Source organism: Sturnira hondurensis, unplaced genomic scaffold, assembly GCF_014824575.4.
Source record: "Sturnira hondurensis isolate 20B ecotype Veracruz unplaced genomic scaffold, ASM1482457v3 Scaffold0004136, whole genome shotgun sequence".
Classification (NCBI taxonomy): Eukaryota; Metazoa; Chordata; class Mammalia; order Chiroptera; family Phyllostomidae; genus Sturnira; species Sturnira hondurensis.
This window is the reverse complement of record NW_028076767.1, coordinates 52,695,776-52,719,740: the sequence shown is the minus strand read 5'-3', so window position 1 is coordinate 52,719,740 and position 23,965 is coordinate 52,695,776. Positions and strand designations below refer to the sequence as shown.

The 23,965-nt window shown below is 36.9% G+C and overlaps 1 pseudogene; it reads right to left on the bottom strand.

Annotated features, from left to right (window-relative positions):
• Positions 1–502: 502 nt before the first annotated feature.
• LOC118985172 (thioredoxin domain-containing protein 9-like) lies at positions 503–17,634 on the bottom strand (annotated as a pseudogene).
• Positions 17,635–23,965: the final 6,331 nt, after the last annotated feature.

Below are 23,965 nucleotides of genomic sequence, written 5' to 3'. Positions count from 1 at the left end.
AGTTGATTTTTGTTTTTACCATGCCAAGTTTACGTCATGTTATGGGCTCAGCTATGTCCCACCAAAATCACATGTTAAAGCTATAACCCTCAGTTCCTAAAATTATGGTTGTATTTGCAGATAGGGCCTCTAAAGAGGTGATTAAGTTAAGATGCAGTTATTAAGGTAAACCTTAAACCAACATGACTGGTCTTCTCATAAAAAGAGAAAATGCGGACACACAAAGGGACACCAGGTGGGGAGGGAGACATGTCTGCACAAAGAGACTGCAAGAGGGCAGCCATCTGCGAGCAAAGAAGAAGAATCTGGAATAGCGTCCTCCCTCATGGTCCTCAGAGGAAACCATCTCTGCCAGAACTTGATCTTGCTCTCCCAGGTCCTCTGCAGGACTGTGAAAAAAATAAATGTCTATTCTTTAAGCCACCTAGTCTGTGACATTCTGTTATGGCTGCCCTAATAAACTAATACATCAGTAAACCAGTGAATGAAGGGAATTTTTTTTCTACTTGGTTAACTTAAATACTATACGTTTTGTAGCTGCAGAAAGCTTCTGAACCACACCACTATCAGACTTAAAATTAACCTAAAAAGTAAAATTAGAATTCAATTCAGTATCTTTGTACAAATTTTATCATCTTATAGGGGAAATGAACTTCTCTATCTTGAAATCTTCTGACATATCTGAAATATTACAGCCTCATACTTTATCATCATGTCAGAAAAGTAAACAATTTCCCCTACATAAAATAAGTAAACTTTTCTCATGAACATAAATGTGTTTAAATAGAAGTACTATTTTCAAGGTTTAATCATGTTTCTATAGCTAGAAAAGTAGAGAATATTTTAAGAGTTCAGTTTCATACATTTCTTTAAAAGTTTCAGAAGAGACTGGTGATTAAGATACAGCGCTTCAGTGAAAGTCTTCTCCTCAGTCCCTCGGTCAGATTTACTATCCTACCACTTTATGGGTGAACTGAAAAGCTGATAGACCTCATGTCCAACTACTTGCTAAATATCTCCGCATAAACACTCCACCAGCTCCTGAATATCAGCTTCGGTAAAACTGAGCATCTTCAGCAACATGGTCCTATTCTCTCTATGTCCTTTTTTCTGTCTAGGTTCTAATGTGGTTGAAAAGGGTCAGTGAAACAACATCCTTGTGCGCAGCAGCTAGAATGGTGCCTGGACCACCGTTACTCTCACAGTCACTGGCACGACCAACTGCCCAGTCCCACGGTTAGAAACCCAGTAGCACCTTCAACAACTTCCTTTCCTTAGATCCCCCATTTTTATCAGTCCTTATATTCTACCATTTATATAGTCAAATAATCATTCCTAACTGATCTCCCTGCCTCTAATCTCTGTCCTCTTCATTAGACTAGTTTACAATATTTTGTTCCTCTCTGTATCCCACATAGTAGTACAGTTATTTTTTTTCTACTGAATGAGAGCTGTCAGCTATTAAATAGCCATTTCCTCTGAAACCTCAGAAAGATGTGTATATACAAAAGGTGTCTCCTTTGGTTGACAGAAATCAAGAAGAAAAATGTAACAGGAAACCCCAAGTAATCAATATCTAAGGTACTTTTAGCTTCAAATATGTACAAGGCTCTAAAGCTCCCCCAGCTACGGCACCTCCTACGTCCGGAACATGCACCTGCCTTTGGCAAGGAGCACCCAACTGGAGAAAACCCTCGCCAGCCAACTCCCTCCCTGCTGGGCCACCAACTGCACTGAAACTCTTTCTCGTCTAGGCAGCTTCTCTCACTAGCCTTGCTCTGCTTCAGTTAACTTCATTCAGACCTACAAACTCAAGCCCTATGAGAATTTTCTCTGCTTTTAGAGGAGACCCAGGTCATAGGCCTAAACGAAGTGAGTTTTTTATGCATTCTGATTATTATCAATTTTCTTCTTAAGAGAGACTGTGTCATATGGTAGGAAGAGCATGGGCTCTAGCGCTAGGCAGGCCTCAAGTCAAATCCTGGCTCTACATCAGTAGCTGTACGACCCTCCTCCTCTGTTCTCTCACCTATAGAATGAGAATTAAATCTACTTCCTGGCATGTTTGAGATGATTCAAACATACCAGTAAGATAACGTATTTGTATACAACAGCTAGTATGGTGCCTGGCACAACGAAGTTACTGCATAAGTATAGGTCCCTTTATCTTCTTTATAAATATTTATTTTCCACTCTCTCACTTTATGCCATGAGCACCTCGAGATACTTGGAAGAAAGCCTAGAGTCCTGCCAGTAATTACTTTAGCTTATATTGAGTATTGTCATAAAGTTTCTTTGTTTAATACCTCAGACTATAATTAAAGTCAAGGATTCAATTGGATATTTTCCTCAAGTTTCTGGGTGGGCTTCAATTAAAGAGATGTGTAAATGCCCAAATTCTTTAGCTTCCTGTTTCTGTGAATAAGAGCCTTGTTACTAGAGGAAGTTTTCTTTACATACAATGCCAAATAATAAATTCTTCTTTCCGTAATATAAACTCATCCTGTGTGGCTATCTATTCGGTAGTGGTAGAGAATGTCATGTCTCAAACTCAATCCTATATTTCTTTGTGTTCTAGATACATCATTAACTATTACACACCTGGCATGGGCATACCACTTCTAGGTGCTGTGAAGCTACAAGTTATGTGCCAGTCATGGCTTCTGATCTCAAAACACCAGAGTAATTCTATAGTAATTCTATAACAACAGTGTGTGTGAGGTATAACTAAACTGCATTTCAGAGCCTCAGTGCTAGAAAAGTTCAAAAGAAATTGAAAAGTCTTCTGACTGGTGGTAGGGGAAGTTTCACCTTAGAACAAAAGAAAGGTATCTAATGCAAGAACAGAATGTCAATGAGTGTGCCATCGAATGTTAAATGCATTATATTTGTTCCCAGTTGGTTAACTTTATTGTTCTTCTCAAGAAGAACCCACCTCAGCCTTCCACATTGGCCAAGAGGCCACCTCTGTGCAGACCACCTGCATGAGCCATCCTTGTATGCGACCTTTCTTCTCCCACCTTCACTGAACTCCACTTTCCTTTCTTCCCAGTTTTCTCCTATATCCTCTCCCATCATAATCAATCCTGTGTCAGAAATTCAATCATTCCAAGGAAAAGAATGACAAACTATTGGTGAGTCAGAGTTGAATGGCACCTTAAACATCATAGAGTTACCCTTCCCTTCATTCAAAGTTTGCAGTCAAAGACTGTTACATTCAGTCATTCATTATTTCACTTGAAAATATCTAAGCCACCCTATTATATGCAAAGTTCCCGGCAACTGTATTTCTGCTCAGTTTCTCTTATCCTCAAGAATCTTATCCCCTGCCTCTTCTCCATGTAATCAGTTCAGACGAAATTGGGAAATGGGGGAAACTGACTTTTGTACCCCTGGCCTCTTCGTTCTTAGCCCATGTTCCTCTTCACGGACCCCCCCCCACCTGTCACTTTAAATTTTCTCATTTCTGTTGTTATCAGTTATCATTAGAGTCTTCAGTCACCTTAAGGTTGGATGGCCCATACCAATACGATTGGTTGTTCTTCTTCACGAGGTAGTTACATTTCAATTGGGCTTAAAATCTCATATTACAAATAAAGGCCTAACCTATTTCAGGCACCAGTCAAGGAGGATTTGGGGAACATACCTGAAATAGCATTTTATAATTAACAACTCCTTTACATAACTTCAAGTAATATTGATAATATACTTAAAAGCTACCATTGAATATTGACATAACTGGGTACAATGAAAATTAATCCCTTACATTCAAAAGTTTGCCAGCTAAAAATGTATTGCCTCCCAATTCCAAAGCTCCCCTTAACTGTCTTCCTAGGAGAAAAACAGAGCTTGAAATTTTCTCCTTTGCTATAAGCACAATGTTAAGCTTTGTCAGCATAGGAAACTGGAGAGATACTGCAAGAGGAACCAGGTTCTTGATTTCAGTGTTTTTCATTTGCTTCCTGTTCCTATCTCATGGCTTCCAGCTTTACGTGTGGGGTTCATCCACTGGCACTCACCCCCTCAAGGTTCAGTGGAAATAGATGGACCACTTCTTAACAGGCTGCAATGCCATCCTTACTGACAGCTTTCCAGTAAGTCACACACGTATCCTGAAAGTCAGTTTCCCAGCCTTGGCCCACCTGCATTTTGGAAGGATGTTTTCTGCATGCCCAGTATCTGTGGTCCAGTTCTCACATAGGTACCCCAGCAAAATTCTCTGCAGTCCAATGGTATATTGCCACACCTTCTCCACTGTGGTCTGAATTCCAACCTTGGGCAGGAGGCCTCTTTTCCATATTCGTTCCTTCCTTGGGTACCCTCAATGAGCTCTATTGCATTCTTTTGACTTATATCCACCCCTTTATAGATCATCATCTGTTATAGTCAATAATTCTTTATACTAAAATTTCCCTATTCAAATTCCAGGTATCTGTCCTTTGACTGGTCCCTGACTGATATAAGAAAGGGAAGAAATGATCTTCATTCCTGAAGAATAAACCTTCAAAGTATTTGTCAAAAAAATCCAAAGTATGCAAACAACCAGAGAGATAGCTTGAATTTCTGCCAGAGTAATCCATTGCAAATTAGCCTAATATCTTGGTTACAATAAATAAGATTTTAAAAAAGGCAGTGAGCACTCAAATCCTAGAGAAAATAGATTCTCATATTGAAACTGCAACTAAAAATTTAAAAAAGCAGAATAAACAAACTAAAAAATTCAAAGCTAAGTACACCAGCTCCTTAATTAACTGTCAAGTTTCAGTATTACTGTACCCAAATAAGTACCTTCTGTATTTAGTTTTAAAAATTACCTGGGGGATGAGGGATGAGGGATCCTGACTAATTAGGACTTTTGCATTTGCTTCCTGAAAAAATACTGGCACAAAATAGCTCACAACCAAGCCAAGCTAGAAAAGTATAAGATGTGCAGTCATGACACTGAGCATGGTATTCTGAGTCACACAGTCTGAGCAGTGGAAAGCGAGAACTTAGATGCCTTTCCATGGGGCCATTGCAAAGATTAGTCCCTAAGACAGTGTTTGCCACGTAGCAACAACTCCAAAAGGCTGTTTTTTGTGGTTATTGCTGTAACTCGTGAATCTTGATTTATTATGTTGAGTTTTATCGCAAGAAAATTTCAGTTGTTAGTAACAGGAAATACAACTCAAATGAACTTAAACAATAACAAAGGATTTGGTTGATAACTTTACCAGAAAATCAGGAGGTAAAGGGAGCTTCTAAGTTGGTTCAGCGATATCACTAGAGACCCATCTCTCTTTTGGGGTATCGCCTGGTGGGGGCTTATCCTAGGGTTGAAGCCCTTTGTAGATTTAGGCTGGCTGCCAGCCATAATGACCGCTTCACTGTTCACTCTCAGGGAAGAGTGAGCTCTGTATTTCAAATGAGAGTCCTGGGATTCACCCAGATTAGACTGGCTTGCATCACGTATGCACCACCCCTAAACCAACAGCAAAGTCCAGGGAAATGTATTGTGCTGACCGGTTTAAGCCAATCTTAACTTACCTGTGAATTAGGGGTGTAGTTAGCTTTCCACACAGCACATGCTCCATAAGGGGGAAGACAAAAAGAGAATATGGATGTTGCACAGATAAACAAAAAAATCTTGCTCAAATACTTTAATTTTTCTCTTAAGTTTTCTTGTAAAACTTGTATTTATTCACATTATGGTGTTACAGAGATAGTGAATAAAATTTACCAAGGAATAAAGAATAATAATTAAAAATGTATATAGCCTCACCATGTGCTGTACATGTTTTACATATACTAACTCATTCTATCCTCAAACTATCATAAGATTTAGGCAAGGAGCTGCTAAAGAATGGAATCAGTATTTGGAACCTAGGCAGTATGGCTCCAGCGCTTGTGTGCCTAATCCTCTGCTACATTGCCTCTCAACAAAGAGGTAATTTTTAATTCCTCTGATGTGCTATGAAACGTGCCAGGGAGCTTGATTCCATGTGCCCTCCCCCCAGAGGTGATCAACATAGAACAATTGATGAATGAATGAATGACGTAGGAAAGAGATTCCTAGAAGGGTTTTTTTATTACTCCAACATTATTTTCAAATCTGAAACACAATGAAAAGGGAAGAGATGGGCCATTCGCCGACAGAGTACTCAGAGGAAGTTCCCCAGTCATGCCCCACTCATCATCCACACTGTAACAGCATCCTCAAATTATAGTCAGAGGTGATCAAGTATTTTGGAGCCAAGACCTCTAACGCCAGTGGAAATCTGTCAACACCATTATCAGTTATTTGATATTGAGAAAAATCTCTCTCTTGAGTCTCAGTTTCTCCCTCTCTGAAGTGAAAGGATTCAACCAGATTATCTAAAAAGTAGCATGCATGCACACACACACACACAATTATTCCCACACTTCTAGCACTACTTCAGTTTTTCTCTCTCAAACAATAGCTTGTTATTGAATCTTCCATCATGGTCTGGCATCCTTCCAAATATGATCAAATTAAAAGGAAACCTGACTAGTAAACCAAAAAATAAATAACAGAAAAAATCTTAAAATCTCTCTGCAAGCTTCAGCTGGTGAATCCTCCCAACCTGCCCCTGGAGTCTAGCTAAACAGTTTGCAAAGGTCAGGTCTCTTTGAAAATCTGATTTATTTTATTAAAGTCACAGAGAAACTCAGTTTACAGACTATCCTTCCTGTCTCTCCCTCTTCTTTCTTCTGCTCTTGAATTCCTCTCTTGCTGTCACGGCAATGGACAGGCTTGCATGTTTTTTTATCTCCTCATTTATAGAGAATTACAGGTATGAACTATTAATCCTATTAATATTAGAAACTACTATACTGCATGTGTTGCATAGAAAATTATTTTGACCTTAAACATCTCACTGAAATTGCAGTTTCGTGAATTTATGAATCCAAAAGAAATATGTTTTAAGTAATGCAAATTTGTTTTCTACCATTTATAAATTCTGGGCTTCTGTGAGGGAGCCAAATAATTTCCATTTTCTTTATTCTAATATCCAAACCACTTTTCCAGGTATCTCAGTTTAGGAAGAAAATGCTATGAGGCTCATTCTTTTGGTTGATGGTTCTCATTAACCTTAACAGGAGAAATCTCTGTACATAGATCAAAATAAAAGACCTACTTGGCAATAAACTAAATGTATTGTTACCTTGGTCACTTAAAGAGAAAGTAGAATGTGTAATACCTGAAGCAGACCTTTCTATGGTAAGGTGTCTCATTCCCTGATAACATGCTGTCATCTTATAGAAATTTTTTATGGAGGCTTAGAAAAGTTTACCTTGTATCCTGAAGAAAGTATCATGGATTTTTTATGAGACGTACTAAGCTATACATAATAGATTGAAAAAGGAAAGACTTGAAGGATAAATAATCTGCAGAAGCAAATTGTGCACTGTCATCATCCTTAACTAATGGCATTGAGTCTGCTCCACGGCTGCCTTGTTTTCTCAAACTGGGCTTTGAGAAACAGCAGCAAGCCTAGCTCCCTCCTCCACTTCTCCACGAGGCCCACTTCTGCACCATCCTCCTCTGCTTTCCCATTCTCTTGCTGTTTCTGGTTATATCATTCTTACATGCCCATCCCCAAACCAAACTGGTGGTTACTGAGCAAGGATTGGAGATGGTATACTCTCAGTTCGTTAATTGCTTCTCAAGTTGGAAGCTTTCAAAATTGGGCATAAAAAGGAATAAAATGTGATAGTGTAAACATCTACATTTCTTTTTACCTCCTCTAAAATTTCATGCTAGCCCTGGCCAGGTCCCAGGTGACTCGGTTGGAGTGCAATCCTATGCACCAAATGTTTTGGGGTTCAATTCCTGGTCAGGGCACCTATCTAGGTTGCAGGTTCCATTACTGGTCAGGGTGTGTATGGGAGGCAATTGATCCATGTTTCTCTCTCATATTGACGTTTTCTCTCTCTCTCTCTCTCTCTCAAATCAATAAGTATGTCTTCGGGTAAGGATTAAAAAAATTAAAAAATAAAATAAAATAGCCCCAACCAGTATGGCTCAGTTGGTTGGGCATCACCCTGCCAAGCAAAGTGCTGCTGGTTTGATTCCCAGTCAGAGCAGATGCCCTGGTTGCAGGGTTGGTCCCTAGTCAGGGTGCATAGGGGTGGCAACCAATCTATGTTTCTCTCCCTCTCTCCCTTCCTTCTCTTCTCTCTAAAAATAAGTAAGTAAAACCTTAAAAGTAAAATAAAATAATATTCTATGCTGTCAGTAAGGGAATCTGTATTTGATAAGGCGCACTCTAATGAACATCCCAGCTGCACTGTAATAATGTTGTTACAGTACAGACTTTGGAGACAGACGCCTGAGTTTCTACTTACTAACTGTATTTACTACGTTAAGTTAGTTGACTTTTTTATGCCTCGGTTTTGTATCAGTAAAAGACTACCTTCCTCACTTGGTACTTATAAGGGTGAAAGGAAATACTAAGTACTTGGATTGTTCCAGGACCAGAGTAAATGTTATGTTAGTCATTATTATCTCATATGAGATGTTAATACCCTTTCAACATTCCCAAGAAGTGACCATTTATCTTATTCTTGATTTTCTGTAGGAACAGAGACATTCTCTTCCAGGGAGACTTACTATTATTTTTGCTATAGGAATGTTTATCTCTCTATAGTGAAATAAAATCTATTCCCCTTTCAGTTCTTACTTGCTGGTCCACCTCAGAGTGATACAGAAGAATTTAACTGATATTTGACCTGAAATTTTTCTGATATATTCCTATAATAATGCACATATAGTATAGATGGGTACTTAGTAACTCGCTGGTCTACATTCTTCTTAAAGAGTGGTATCCAGAAAGAGGATCTGAAAGCAGTGTTTCCTTCATTCTAGATAGACTTCTAAGTTCTTATTCATTTTGGAATTTTTAACATCCCCGTAATCCTACCTTGACTAAAATGGAGTCTTTTTTCTATGACTGCTACTAAATTGCAGATCATTATTTCCTCTCTGGATTTATGTAATTTTTTCCTGCTTTTTGCTTGTTTATAAGGTGGTGGATAGTTGTGGGATAGCTGTAGAATGAGAGTAGTAACTAGACAACTTTGTCACTACTTTTCTTAAATTTCATGCTAGCATCAGTATATAACTTGAATTTGTCAAGGTATTTTGGGATTTTTGGTTCTATTAACCATCTTTTTATTACATATCATTGTGTCTTTTTTCTTTTGATAGCCAAAATTATGTAGCTGTCATACAATGAGGTTTATAGAGTGTTGAGAAAACCAGAGTCCTACTTTTATTCCTAGCCTCAAAAATAATAGGCCTAAGGTACTTCTTAACTGCTCAGGATATCTGCCTACCTCACAACTTTGTTTCACCCTCTACAGTGTTGAAAAGCAAACTAAGATTTTTACAAAAAATTTCCTCACAGTATTACAGAAAAAGCAAAAAGCCCCAAGTTTAGCCTAAAGGAAATCAAGTGAATATACTGAGAACATGGGGAAAGTATCGAATAAATTTATAACCCTTGATCCTTCTTGCTTGTTCACTTAGATGTCTAGGTTTCTCTTCATGAGTCACTCCGGCTGAGAATTGCCCCTCTCCCTGCACAGCACCTCACACACATCTCTGCTCTTGTCTTTGGCAATGGGCAGAGGAAGATATCATTCGCCTGTCTGTTTCTTCCTTAATATCATGAGATCCTCAATGGTAAGCAAAAGCATTTTAATAATCCCTGCACTCAGCACAGAACCTAATACATAATAGATAATAAACATTTGTTGAGAAAATAAATGAGCAAGCCTGCTAACTACATGTCCCTACTGATACAAGGCCAGTTATTAACTTAGGTTACACTTCAAGTAGATGAACTTTTTCCTACCTCCTCCCTATGGCCAGAAGTTCCACTAAATAATTCTACAAGTCTCTAAGACATAAAATGCAAGTATCCCTGATGGAGAAGTAATATTTTGGCAAAAATTTATGTTAGATTGCGGATTAGTGACACCAGCAACTTCCTCCAGTGCAGTTTATAGAGTTTGGGGTGGCATCAGAAAAATAGTATACATTATCCCCACAGATCCCAATGCTGTTGTGGCCATGGGCCAATAAAATCTTGGAGCATCAGCCCATTAGCAAATAGAGGTTAGAAAATCCTACTCCTCCCGCAGATACCATGCCTAGAACAGGGATTCATTCTGCAGGTGCCCATGTAATCAACTGTTTCTCAATCAAACACCTACTGCATGCAGCCCAGCTGCCTAATTAGCTTCTTGGCCAGAGTTCTAGGTACCTGGGTTCCCTCCTGAAGGAGGAAGCCCATCCCTGAATCCCAATCAGCAATTAAGAGTCCTGGCTTTCTTGCCCTCCACTGTCCCCAGGAAAGACTCTGCTTTCCAGTTCTTAGGGATACCTCTCACCCAGACCTTCCCTGAGAACTCCACTGTCCATGGTGGCAGTCTTCACTCTTTGATTGGCAACCCCTCGGCCATTCACCTTGGTGTGAATGAGAATCCGACTTTTGCTTTCCACCCTCTAATTTTGGCTCAGAGCTCCCTCAGGGCCTCTCTAACCCTAGTTGTTGTACCCTAACCCTCACCAATCCTGGATCAGTGCCAGTTTGCTCCATTTTTCCTTACAGGAATCTATATGTTTATCTGCCCTGGTCACATCTTTTACGATCCTGAGAGAGAAAAAGGAGGGGGAGGGAATAGGAAAAGGAACCATTAGAAACAGCAAAGATAAAAATTTCCATCTGCCTCACATGTTTTGCCAAGAGCCAGAACTGCTCAGTAGCAGAGGTTTTAAATTCCATGCACTCAGACAGAATTTCGTCAAAAAGATCTCAAACTACAGCTTCTTTGTCTTGGCTTCTCAGGACCCTCTTGTAAGTATTGCCCCTCCAGGTTGAAGCCAAGTACCCAGGACTGGCCATTTCCGCTGGATCTTGGATATCAGCCAAGCTCACATGCCAAAACAAATAGAAAAGGAAAAGGGCACAGACGGAGAGACCAAAGGGGCATTTCCCGGTTAAGACATCAGCACTCCTTTTTTTATTTTTTAAGATATTTGTTTTTAGGACCCTGCTTATTCAAAAATGTAAATTCTTGAGAAGCATGTTTTCCTTCCAGTGGTTATCTTGAATTTTTTTATATTTACAGAGTTCTTAGGTTTTGTTTTTCCATTGCACACAGGAAAGTTTAATGTTTGGTATCAGTAAGGCAGTTATAAAAAACACAAGATGCTGAAGAAAATTAATTCTTCATTATATGTCAGATGAGTAAACGGAACATTTTGAATCATAAGTGTACTCAACATTTTAGATACTTTCAAAACTAATTCCTCTGTACAGAATAATTTCATCATGATTAGAAGTATCTTAGGCTTATTTAACATCTAATATAAGAGAGGACAGTGTTTTAGAATAGAAAGGACACTGGACTGAGAATCAGAAGTTTTAAATTCTAATCCTTTCACTGACTGTGGAACATGAGGTGAAGTCTCAGGCTCCTCATCTGCAAAATGTAGGAATTGAAGCAGGAGACTTTCCATCTTTTTTGGTTACAATCTTTTTTTCTGTTTAATAACTTGATATGCTGAGAGTATAGTACAGTAAAAAAAAAGAAATACATTCATATTCAAGAGAGTCAGATTTTAACCTGAGTTTTGCCTCCAACTTTCTTTGCGACTTTGAGCATTTGCCCTCTCTCCTGTTTCTTCATCTGAATAAAAAGGAAATAGAACAGATGGTGTCTAAGGACATTTCCAGCTCTAAAATTTTATAACAAAGAAAAATGTCTGTGCTGCATATGCTACCTTCCATTTGCACATAAAACTTGATGTTTTCCTCCAAGCAGCCTGAGAAGAATACATGCATTTGTAAAGCGTCTCCCCAGTGTACTGGATGGAACACACACTCATCCACCTGAACAATAAACCTTGGTTCCCAAGGAGAAAAGCTGTCTTAAGTGCCTCTCTGCCTCACCTCTCTTCTGAGTACCTGAGGTCCAGCTCTGGAATCCAGCACAAACATTGTTATTACCAGGCTTCATCCAAGTGACCCCTGTAGACCATGATACAAGGACAACTGTACCCAAATCTAGTCTTTACCTTCTGTTTATAAATATATTACTTATGGGCAAGAGTAACTTGTTAAATGCTTTTTAAAAAGGCCATTTATCAAATACACTTACTTTTACATTTTTTACATGAAAAGGTGCCTAATCCAAAAATATTTTTGTGTTTATAATTTCTGGATTTTTGTTAAAATGCTGTAACTATTCACGTAAAGTGTCTGCTTTGAGAGGAAGTCAGAGCTATAGTCACGGTGGTTTACAGAACAATTTCTGGTAGTCTTTGCTTCAGTTCAGTGTGTTGCCATGATTGGCTGTCGATAGTTACAAATAAGGAAGTTTTCAAGTCAGGGGATTTCTCAGTGGAAGTTCCCAGTTCAACACAAGGGAGAGCTCGGGGAGGGGGAGTGGTGGTTTGGGCAGCATTCTAGACTGTAACTGCCCACACTTTAAAGAACAGTGGTCTGTGAAAGAAGACTTGTAACCTGAAGAAGAGGTAACCAAAACTTGAATACTTCGTACGGATGCACAGCCTAGAAAGGTGTTTGGATGGCTTAAACTGAAGTGTTGCTGATTTGCTCTTCTCTTGCTTCTGCTAAGTGAGTAGTTTATGACATGATTCAATAATGCCATTGTATTCATTATTGTAGTTAGGAAGTTGAGCTTTAAAAAACTGGGTCTCTAGCTAAAAAAAAAAATTAAATACTGTGATTTTTGTTACATTCTTCTCAACTTTTAGAATATATGTCTCTATTGGGAATGATTTTTTTTAATATAAGCCTTCCCTAATGAGTGATTTTTATAACATAATGTAGGATAAAATGTATGTATTTGGCATAAGTTGTATATCACTTACCAGTTTGAAAAGTACACTAATACTATATAGAGTCATACTTCTTTTTGGTTATAATTTTAAAGATCAATTTCAGCATGATCCAGTGTGTTCGTTCATTCAAACATTAACTCAAGTTTATATTTTTCCATTTTCTAAGAGATACACGTTAAAGAATATAGCTTCATAGACCTCAACCTCGTAGAAAATTTTCCATATCTTATCCTGAAATATGTAAACTTAAATAGTTAAAGCAATCTAGTCTTATTCTATTACCAGTTGGCTTTTATGTTCATAATCAAAAATGAATACCAAAGATTGTATAGTATTTTCTTAAATATTTTCTTAATAATAATCTTAGGAAGTGATTAAACACCAGGAATCATCATCACTATTGTTATACTAATAGCTACCGTTTATTGAGTGTCTGCTGGAGGACAACAATCACAAGATCTTCCAGTTCACAACAGAGCCCGTGCTTAAACATGAATTCGTATCGCTTCTTTTTCCATGGCTCTCTGTGTCCACTGCCCTGGCTTCTTACAACATTGAAACAGAATTTTGGGATGTTTTATCCAAACTGCAAAATGATGAGAAGGGGAAGGAAAATGACTTGGCCAAGGTCACAGAGCAGCCAAGTCATTTACAGAAACTTAGAAGTCATTTCTAGTTCTCCCTTCCCCTCACTCACACGCACCATCCCCTCACTATCCCCGGGGCACACTTGTACCTGTGCCAAGTCTGCCTCCATGCAAAGGGGCGAAGGGCTGTATGTGAGGTTCCTGCTAGCAGCCGACGAGGGCCCTAAAGGAATGTCCAGTTATTTCTTTTAAACACTTGTAACTATGAAGAGATGGCCAACTGAAAGATTTAAGACAAATCTGTTAAATTCCTCCAAAAAAGTTCCAGTTGGAATTTCATAAAACTATGCACTAATTTGAGGAAAATGATCATCTTTACAGTAGAGAATCTTCCTGCCTACAAACATTCTTTCTTTCCATACACTTAAGGACTCAGGAAATATATAGGTTTTTGTTTGTTGTAAAATGTATTCCAATAAACTTTGTTTTACTATGTTTCTGTGGGGTAAGGATTTAAGAAAGTTCTTGATTCCATAATTTTACCTTGCATTCAGCCATGTATTGATCTTTTATTTATTCTAAATTATTTTAGGTAATTTACATGTGATACCTAGATAGAAAAAATATAATTTTATATCCCGTTTTTTCCTCTCACCATATTGTCCAGAACTTCTAGAACAGAGTTTAATAACAGAGAACATAGCAGCCGACCTTGTCTTATTCTGATCTCAAGGGGAATTTCCCTAGTGGTTAACATTAAGAATGACGTTGGCTGTTGGTTTGAGGTAAATAAACTGATTATAAAAACCAAATAACTACCAAATATACTTCTACCTCTAGTTTATTAAAGATGTATCAAGACCTCATATAAAACCTCAATGTTTTGGTATCATTAGAGGCAACTGTATAGTTTTTCTACTTTATGTAGCATTTTAGTGTTATACAACATAGTCATTTCATTTTTAAAAACTTCCACATTATCAAAGATCATGCCCCAGTAATAATGATAGGTTTATAGTTATAAAGTATATTTTGTTTTTCCTCTGATTAAAGTAACGAATTGGTTGATCAAAACCAACCAAACCAGTCTACACATTTCCTCATTTTCTCTTCAATCCACATGCTTAGACGCCTCTCCTCTATTATTTCGTCTTCACAATTTAGATCACAACTCAAATGAATAGAAAAGAATGAAAACAACGTGACATAGCCAAGAAGCTCTATCCAGGCAGAGCAACCAGATACTCAAACAAAGCAGCTCTCCCTACGCTTTGTGCAAAATCTTTCTCCCTGTTTATGACAGTGCTGGTTGCAGACCACAGTTCAGTTACAGTTTACAGTGGTATGCAAATGGATGACCCAATTGAACAATTCTATGCCAGCTTATATTAAGAAAATGCATGCTGAAAAAGAAATGTCTGTAATTTACTGATAATTTTTGCATTCATATTCATAAGTGAAATTAATCTGTATTTTTATTTCCTGATAAAAATACCAAATTTTTCCATATTCTAAAAACATTTAATGGGCACTTTTTGCTCCTTGAAATGTTTAAAGAGCAAACCTTAACACCGTTTGCCCTTGGCACCTGGTTTGGTTGTTTTGTTCATAAATGATCCTTTTTGTCAAATATTTTAAATGTATAAGTATACATGATATTCTCTTGTACTTTTTAAATCATCTCTATAATTATGTGGATAACTCTATTTCGTTTCTTATTTTATCCATTTATGTTTTCTCTCTCTCTTTTTCCTGATTGGATATGTCAAAGAGTTCATCTCTTGGATGTATCACTTTAATGGTTAGATGGTTAGCTCTTTTTTAAATAGTTAGTTTTTGCTTTTAATGAATATTTTCTTAATGCCTTAGTTTAGAATATTTTATTTTTACCTTTTTGTTTTTGAGTTGAATGATTAGTTCATTTATTTTTATTTTTTCTTGTTTTTGTAATGAAAGTATTTAAGGCTAGGAGTGTCTCTAAGGACCATTTTAACTACATCTCACAGCCTTGATATGTCACTTCCCCGTGGTCATTATCACATGGTTTTTAATTAGAGATTTGTTTCCTTTTTGATTCAATAGTTATTTAAGAGATTGAAGAATTTTTTTAGTTAATACACTACATTTTTAGAATAGTTTCAGATTTAGAGCAATATTGAGCAAACATTGCAGAGTTCCCATACACCCAACCACACGGTTTCCCCTACTATTAACATCTTATTTTACTAATTTAGGTCATAGCTTATTTAGACTTCTTTATTTTTTCCTTTCTAAAATTTTGAGGTAAAATTCGCTGAATGTAAAATTTGTTTGAATGCTATTGTAGATTGAATTGTTTCCTTAATTTCATTTTTGGAATGTTCACTGATGGTGCATAGAGACACAACTGGCCTTCGAGTGTCAACCCTGTATCCTGCAATTTTGGTAAATTCATTCTCTAGCTCTAGTAGCATTCTTGTGTATTCTTTGGGATTTTCTCCACACAAGACAATGTCTGTACACAGAGATATTTTCACTTCTTCCTTTCTAATTTGGAAACTTCTTATAGTATTTCTTGTTTAATTGCTCTGACTGGAACTTCAGGACAATGTTGAACTACCGTGCTGAAAGAATTATCCTTGTCTTGTTCTTGGTCTTCTGGGGAAACCTTTCAGTCTTTTACCACTATGTAAGATGTTAGCTGTGGACTTCTCATAAATTCTCTTTATCATATTGAGGCAGTTCCCTTTTAGTTCCAGTTGTCTGTATCTTATTTTTAATCACTAAAGGCTGTTGGACTTTTGCCAAATGTATTTTTTTGCATCAATGAAGATGATCAGATAGTTTTTTTCTTTAATCTATAATGTGGTATATCGCATTGAATGATTTTCTTATGTTTAACCACCCTTGCATTCCAGTAATAAATTATACTTGGTCATGAAGTAAAATCCACTTAATATGCTGTTGAATTTAGTTTACTAGTATTTGGTAGAGAATTTTTGCTTCTTTATCCATAAGGCATACTGTTTTCAGCAGTTCTTAAATAGTTATGTAACTATATTCCAGAAGTGAAGAGTATTTATAATTCACTTACAAGTGCAGTCAGTTACACTAATAAATGTGACTTGACCCATTGTGTAAAGTAAATAATAATGTGTGAGAATTAGTCCTGAAATTGTGTGCTAAATTTCTATTTCCAATTTAGTGGATTAAAAATACAACTATGAATGGTATAAAGATGTAAAACTTTTATTGTGATAAAATCAGTCACAAAAATAGAGAATTTAGATCTTACCCAATTAACTTAAGAACTCAGCAGTTTTCCTCAAATTACATGAGTTCCACACAGAAAATATTAAAGATGTCTTTCAATGTGATGCAACTGTATAAAACTAGAATATGCCTATTTGATGACCAATGTATCAAAATCAACAGAATTTAGAAAGCATATCTAATTATAAAATAAGCAGAAACAAAAAGGCAATTTACATAGAATTATAAACTGCTCTTTAAATGTTATCAGAGTTTAAATGATTATTTCTTTCCCCAGGTAATTTTTTCCCCAGCTTTGTGAAATTTGTTTTCAAATTTCTTTTGGCTCTGAAATGGTGGCTCCATTAAATTTCCACTGTAATTAAGAATATCAGAAAAACTAAGCCTCCTTTCTAAAGTTTCTGTGGTGAAGTCACGTGTATCTCCTAGATCAATAAATTCAGTGACGTAATCTTTGATTCTTCCATCTTTTACCAGTATTAGTATAGGAATGACTTTGATCCTCAGTCTCTCAAAAAGAAAAAGTGTTTTTTCCACACTCACTCCCCAAAATTTGGTCTTCATATATTTCTTGAACAATATCACCAAATGTCTGTCTAGTATTTTGTACTTGAATGTGGAGTCTGCAGAAAGGGCAGACCACTTTTTTACTCTCCTTGACTTCTTGTGAAAGGCTTGCTAGAGATTTCTCTGTATTCTCCATGTCCTTTTGAAAGCCACTCATGTTTCTGCTGTTGAGCTTTCCTTTGTGCCTCAGGTCTCTTTTCTTCCAGATGTTCCAATTCATCCTCATCCATCTGATCCAATTTCTGAATTTCAGCATCCAAATGTTCTTCCACTAGGTTAGTCTAAATTAGTCTGAAGCAACTGGTCCTCTAGGACTTTTGAAAATGTGTTGATTGATGCATTAACTTCCATTCTTAACCATTTAGCCTTGGTGAGCTCTCAGTAGAACATGAGAGGTGACAGACAAGCAGCTTGAAAAGAACAGTCAACTCTGGCTTCAGCCTCGCAACAGCAGCTAGGAGCTACCAGCCAGCTGTTGGCTGAGATCCCTTGAGCCTTACAGCTGCAATGCCCAGAGGAAGTGTGGAGGAAGAGGAATACTGGTTTTTAGTTTTCTTTACTTGTGGTGTCCTCTCTGGCCTTAGTATCACAATAGTCCTGGATTCACAGAATTAGTTAGGAAGGAATTCACATAATGAAGCCAACTGATCTGGGACTTCTCTTCGTTGGGAGGTTTTTGATTACTGATTCAATCTCTGTGTTTGCCATAGGTCTGTTCATATCTTTTATTTCATCTAGATTCAGTTTGGGTAATTGGTGTGTTTCTAGGAATTTGTACATTACATTTAGGTTATCTAATTTGTTGGCAATCGCTTCTCTACCTTTTGGCTAAAATCTAGTGTAATCTATAGGGATGTAGTTATTCACAGTATATTGTCATAATCCTTGTTATTTCTGTTTGGTGGGTGATAATGTTCACACTTTCATCACTGATTTTAGTTATTTGTTGTTCTCTCACATTTTCTTATAAGTCTAGCTAAAGATTTGGCAGTTTTGTCAGTCTTTACAAAAATTGATTTGCTCTTGCTGGTTTAGCTCAGTGGTTTGAGTGTGGGCTTGTAAACCAAGTGGTTGCTGGTTCGATTCCCAGTCAGGGCACATACCTGGGCTGCTAGCCAGCTCCCCAGCTGGGGGAAGGTGAGGGGCAACCATACAGTGATGTTTCTCTCCCTTTATTTCTCCTTCCCTTCTCATCTCTCTAAAAAATAAATAAATAAAATCTTTTTTAAAAAACCTGCTTTTTACTTAATTGATTCTATTGTTTTTCCATTGCTTATTTCATTTATCTCTGCTCTAATCATTATTATTTCCTTTCTTCTGCTAGATTTGTGTGTTTAGTTTGTTTTTTCTAGTTTCTTAACATGTTAAGTTATTGATTTCAAAGTTTGTTTTTTTATGTAGATGTTTGCTGCTATTAATTTCCCTTTGAACACTGTTTTCATTGCATCCCATAAATTCTGATATGGTGTGATTTATCTTTAAGTAAATGTAATTTCCTTTGTGATTTCCTTCTGACCAATTGATTGTTCAAGAACATGTTGTCTAATTTGCACATATTTGTGAATTTTTCAGTTTCCTCCTTTTACTGATTTCTAACTTCATTTCATTTTGGTTGGAGAAGATACTTTGTATGATTTCAATATTTTTAAATATTAATATGCTGAGACTTTTTGTGGCCTAATATTTAATCTATCCTGGAGAAGTTTTCACATCCACTTAAGAAGAATGTGTATACTACTGTTACTGGGTAACCTGTTCTATGTATACAAGGAGGGAACCCCAAATAACAGAATCTATGTATAAAAAATTGTGTATTTATTCTTACATGTTTAAACTTCAGTCACTTTCAAAGTACTCTCCATTTGATGCAATACACTTATCAAAATGTTTGTCCACTGCTCAGAACAGTTTTTAAACTGGTTAATTTTGATGCCTTTCAGTGCTTCTGCCATTTTTTATTTCACCTCTTCCATTGATATGTTTCTTTTTGAGGACTTTTTTCATCCAGGGAAACAAAAAAAGTTGTTTGGGGCCAGGTTGGGAGAAAAGGGAGGGTGAGCCACAGAGTTCATGTCTTTTTTTGATCAAAAACTGCTGAACACTCAGCATAGTGTGGGCAGGGCACTTATAAATCACCCATCATGAAATGAGCAAATGCATTGAAAGAGTCTTCCAAAAGAATTCACTGAAGCCCAACACAGCCTCTCAGAACAATGCCAGCTGGTACAGTAATTAATACAGATGGGTTCCTAAAACACCCACCTAGAGGGAGAAGCCTACACTATAAAGGGACTACCCTCGAGAAGATAATTCCAGCTTTTTGGCCCCTCCCCTTATATCTGTGAAATCTAGCTGTTTATAGTATTCTTCAAGTCCTCTATTTCCTTTTGATCTTCTATTTTTCTATCTATTATTAAAAGTGGTGTAGTAACATCTCCAACTGTTATTGTAGCACTATTTCTCTCTTCCATTCTATCAATATTTGCTTCATGCATTTTAGGGCTTATTGTTTGATGTGTATATGCATATTAGTTATATCTTTGTGATAAATGTCTCTTTTATCACTACATGAAGTCTGTCCAGAAAAAGTCCAACCATTGCTAATATAATAAGAATGGTTTGCATGCTATGGATGTAACCTAGAAGCCAAGGAGAGTGGACTGGAATGTGTATGCGTGAACAATGAGGACTTCACTGCACTTCAAGCAGTGGAGGTAGTAGACACGGTTGAGTGAGCATGTGTAGTGTGTGGCCATCACATTGAAAATGACTGATCGAGTAGAGCAATGAATTTGCATCAAATTTTGCATTAAGTTTGAATGTTCTTCCATAGAAACTATTCAGAAAATTTGGAAGGCCACAGCTGTGGACAACTGGTGATTGGCAGCTTCAGCATGACAATGTGCCCACTCATGCATCACATCTTGTGCAGAGTTTTTGGTGAAACATCAAATTACCCAGGTGACTCTGCCCCACTATAGCCCAGATTTGGTGCCTTGCAACTTCTGGTTTCTCCCAAAACTAAAATCACTTTCGAAAGGGAAGAGATTTCAGACTGTTGTTGAGATTCAGGAAAATCTGACAAGGCAGCTAATGGCGACTGGGACAACTGTGTGAATTCCCAAGCCTACTTTGAAGGGGACTGAGGCATCATTGTCTTACATACAGTGTTTCTTATATCTTGTATCTTCTTCAATGAATGTCTCTATTTTTCATAATACATGGATGGATACGTATATAATGGATATAGGCTTATATCCATTATATAAGCCTGGATAGGCTTATATAATGCTTTTATTTGTTTTTATAACAGTTTTAGACTTAAAAGCTATTTTGTCTGCAACAGAGCACTGAAGAAATAAATTAAGGAAGATACAAACAAATGGAAGCGTATACTATGTTCATGGATTAGAAGAATTAACATCACTAAAATGTCCTCACTACCCAAAGCAATCTATAGACCAAATGCAATCCCTATTAAAATACCAATGACATATTCACAAATTTAGAGCAAACATTTCAAAAATTTATATGGAACCATAAACAACCCCAAGTAGCTGCAGCAATTTTTAGAAAGAAGAACAATGTAGGAGGGATCACAATATCTGATATCAAACTGTACTACAAGACCCACCATATTCAAAACAGTCTGGTACTGGCATAAGGAAAGACACAGCTCAATGAAACAGAGTAGAGAGCCCAGAAATAAACCCAAGTGTCTATGGCCAATTAACATTTGACAAAGTGGGCAGAAGCATAAAAAGGAGTAAAAATAGCTTCTTCAACAAATGGTGATGGAAGATCTCAAATGGCACATGCAAAAAAATGAAACTAGACTACCAACTTACACCATGCACCAGAATAAATTCAAAATGGATAAAAGACTTAAACATAAGCCATGATACTATAAAAGTCCTAGAGAAAAACAGGCAATAAAATTTCAAATATCCCACACAGCAATATTTTCACTGATAAATCCTATAGGTCAAGGGAAAAAGGTAATAGTAAACAAACAAAAGTACATCAAATTAAAAAGTTTTGGCACAGCTAAAGAAAACATCAGCAAAACAAAAAGGGAACCAACCATGTGGGAAAATATATTTGCCAGCGATATCTCAAAGAAGGGTTTGATCTCCAAAAGAGATAAAGAACTCATATGACTCAACACCAGGAAGAAAAACAACCCAATTAAAAAGTGGGCAAAGAATCTGAACTGATACTTCTCCAAGGAAGACATATAAATGGCCCATAGGCATATGAAAAGATGCTCAACATTACTAGGCATCAGAGAGATGAAAATTAAAACCACAATGAGATACCACCTCACAACAGTCAGAATAGCTGTCATTCACAAATCAACAAACAAGTGCTGATGAGAATGTGGAGAATAGGGAACCCAAGTGCACTAGGAAATGCAGACTGGTGCAGCCACTGTGGAAAACAGTATGAAATCTCCTCAAAAAACCTAAAAATGGGTCCTGGCTGGTGTGGCTCAGTGGATTGAGCACCAGCCTGCAAAGCAAAGGGCCACTGGTTCAATTCCCAGTTAGGTCATATGCCTGGGTTGCAGGCCAGGACCCCGGAGTAGGGGGCACACTAGAAGCAATCACACATTGATATTTCTCTCCCTCTGCTTCTCCTTCCCTCCCCCTCTGTCTAAAAATAAATAAATAAATCTTTAAAAAAATAAAGAAAACTAAAACTGGAACTGCCTTTTGACCCAGCAATTCCACTGCTGGGACTATACCCTAAGAATCCCAAAACATCTTTTTAAGAGAATCTTTGCACCCCTGTGTTCATAGCAGAGTTATTTACAATAGGCAAGTACTGGAAACAGCCTATGTGCTCATCAGTAAATGAATGGATCAAAAACTATGATATATTTACATAATGAAATACTACTCAGCAGAAAGAGAGAAGGAGCTCCTACCCTTTTGGACAGCATGAATGGAACTGGAGATCATTATGCTAAGTGAAATAAGCCAGGCATTGAAAGACAAATACCATAGGATCTTACCTATAACAGGAACCTAATGAACAAAAACAAAGAAATGAGCAAAGTAGAACCAGAGGCATGGAGACAAGGAACAAACTGACAGTGACCAGAGGGGAGAAGAAGGGGGATAAAGGAAGAACAAAGGGGAAGTGTCTAGTTAAAGAACAAGTATAAATAACCCATGGACATGGACAACAGGGTGGGAATTGACTGTGGGAGGTGAGGGGGGGCAGTGGGTAAGGCAGGGGAGAGCAAGGGGTGGAGGGGAAATGGGACAACTGTATTAGAAAAATAAAAAATTTAAAAATTTAAAAAATAAAAAAAAATAAAAATAAATAATAAAAAAAATAAAAAATAAATAAAAGTTATCTTGTCTGATATTAGTATAGCTACCCTTTCTCTTTTTTCATAACTCTTTGCATGGAGAATTTTTTCTATCCTTCTACTTTTAAATTATTTGCATTTTTTAATATAAAGTAATTTTCTTGTAAAGAACATATAGTTTGATTATGTTGTATTATCCATGCTGCCAAACTCTGCCTTTTGATTGGAGAGGTTAATCCATTTGTATTTAAAGTAATTGTTGATAAGGGATCCTTCCTCTGCCATTTTGCTATTTGATATCTGTATGTCTTAAGTCATTTTTCTGTCCTTGACTCACTTCCTCCATTATTGCCTTCATTCCTGTTTAACTAACTCTTTGTTTTATAGTATCTTGTTCCATTCTCATTTGCTTTTATATTTTTTAAACATACTGTCTTAGTTGTTACTATGGGATTAAATTAGCAGCTTAAATTTGTAACAATCTAATCTGAATGAATACTAACTGAACTTCAATAATACACAAACATTCTCACCTGTATAGCTTGGTTCCCTCCCTTATGTTGTTATAATCACAAATCTCATATTTATACATTGTGTGCACATTATAGGTTTATAATTATTTTAATCATTTGTTCATTAAATCATGTTGAAAATAAAAATAGGAGTTCAAACCATAAATACAATCATGCTAGATTTTATATTTACCTACTTAGTTATCTTTACCAGAGTTAATTTTTTGGTATGGCTTTGAATTATTGTCTAATGGACTTTTATTTGAGTCTAAAGGACTCTCTTTATCATTTCTCATATGGTGAGTCTGCTAACAACAAATTCCCTCACCTTTAGTTTATCTTAGAATATCTCAATTTCTCCTTCATTTTTGAAGAATAGTTTTGCCAGACAAAATTCTCAGTCGAGACCTATTTTTTCCAGCACTTTAAATGTCATCCCATTGCCTTCTTTCTTCTATGATTTTAAAATAAAATTGCCCCTGGCTGGTGTGGCTCAGTGGATTGAGCATGGGCCTGTGAAACAAAGGGTCACTGGTTTGATTCCCAATCAGGGCACATGCCTGGGTTGTGGGCCAGGTCTCCAGTGGGGAACATGGGAGAGGCAACCACACACTGATGTTTCTCTTCCACTCTTTCTCCTTCCCTTCCCCTCTCTCTCAAAATAAATACATAAAATATTTAAAATAAAATAAAATAAAATAGGTTATATTTCTTACTGAGAATCCCTTGTACATAATGAGTCATTTTTCTCCTGCTACTTTCAGGATACTTTCATCTTTGGTTCTCAACACTTTGATTATAATGTACCTCAGGATGAATCTCTCTGTGCTTATCCTACTACAGTTTATTG